Genomic DNA, 1,477 nt, shown 5'->3' with positions numbered 1-1,477 from the left:
TAAAGACCGAGAACAAGAACAAATACATTTTGTTCCAAGATGGAATAAGTGTTTCTAGAATCTTTTTTTACAATATTTAATTTTCGCATTAAAATTACGTATCTAAGTCAAATAAAGATGAGTTAAGGATTACACAGTCCGGCGAGTCGTAAACGAACTCTTTTTAATGCGGACCATTTTAATGTGTGGAGCTCAACCGCATTGAGGCGGCGCGGTGCTGCACGCTGGCTATTGATACCAAGCATACAATCAAACTGGAAAAAACCGAGACCAAGTATTGGTACTCGTCCCTTCTCAAATAACGGATCTGCACTACTTATAAATCCGTCCTCGATTGTCAAATACGTACGTGTAGAATTGGCGGCATTAAGTCCGATACGACGCCGCGACGGCCGACGTTTATTGCAGTAGCACTTAACATGATAATATTGTCGGATTCCCCGTGTATCTTAACATTAATTTGATGTTTCTGCTATTAACGTATGAATATGATGGTCAACATTAAAATAACTACTTCAATTAACACTAAATATACAGCGAACATGAAACATCATGGAATACATAAGACATCGTTACTATGTTGTCATTTTAAAATTTATCCTAACTGCTACTTTGCAATTTAAAATAAAAACCGGTCAAGTCCGACGCGCGATAATGGGGGTTTCGGACAAATAGGCAAAATGTTAATAGATCGTTTAAGTCACTAAACCGCTTTGCAAATTTTTACCAAGTTCGCAAAGTTGCCTAAAGTCGATACTTATACTTTGTAGTGTGTGTATTTTGTCAAGCAATACGGTTCTGGCGACAGATCTATGGACAGACAGCAGCGCCTTAGTAATAGATATTCGTATTTACGATATGGATCAGGAACCCGTATTGACATGTGCATAGCAGTGTGGTATGTTTCTACATACCACACTTGATTTTTTATGAGAACTTCTGTTCTCATAAAAAATCAAGTACAATACAGAGAAAACTAAACAATATTAATTAATCTTCAATATATACAGAGTTATATGTATGGCCGTATATTATTTTCGGATTATTTTTTTTGTTGACGCTCCATATAAAAAAAAATCAAATATTTAGAATTCTTAGATAATAATTTCTTGTATCTTTACGAAAAAAAAACACGAAGGTCGTCAAATTCAAAATTAATTTGTTTATAATTACAATGCTGCGGATTGTATCATCAATCCAGGCAGTATTAACTACCTTTGTGGCTTCGCAGTAAGACGAAGTATGTTATCAGCTGTTTCGATAAGGGTGATGAATAATATGCCCAAAGTTCTTCTATTCTTGGAAAGTAATATTACACATTCCATATTAGATGACTCGTCTCGATGTCACAATATAATGTGTTCAGGATATTATCGGTATCACTAATGCGTTATTAATTAATTTAAAATTCCCCCTTCTAATTGTTTTCCGGTTACATCTCATTGATAAATGGCTAAATACTTCTTGGATTTAGGTT

The sequence above is a fragment of the Trichoplusia ni genome, chromosome 4, assembly GCF_003590095.1.
Source record: "Trichoplusia ni isolate ovarian cell line Hi5 chromosome 4, tn1, whole genome shotgun sequence".
Taxonomy (NCBI): Eukaryota; Metazoa; Arthropoda; class Insecta; order Lepidoptera; family Noctuidae; genus Trichoplusia; species Trichoplusia ni.
This window is presented reverse-complemented; position numbering follows the sequence as displayed.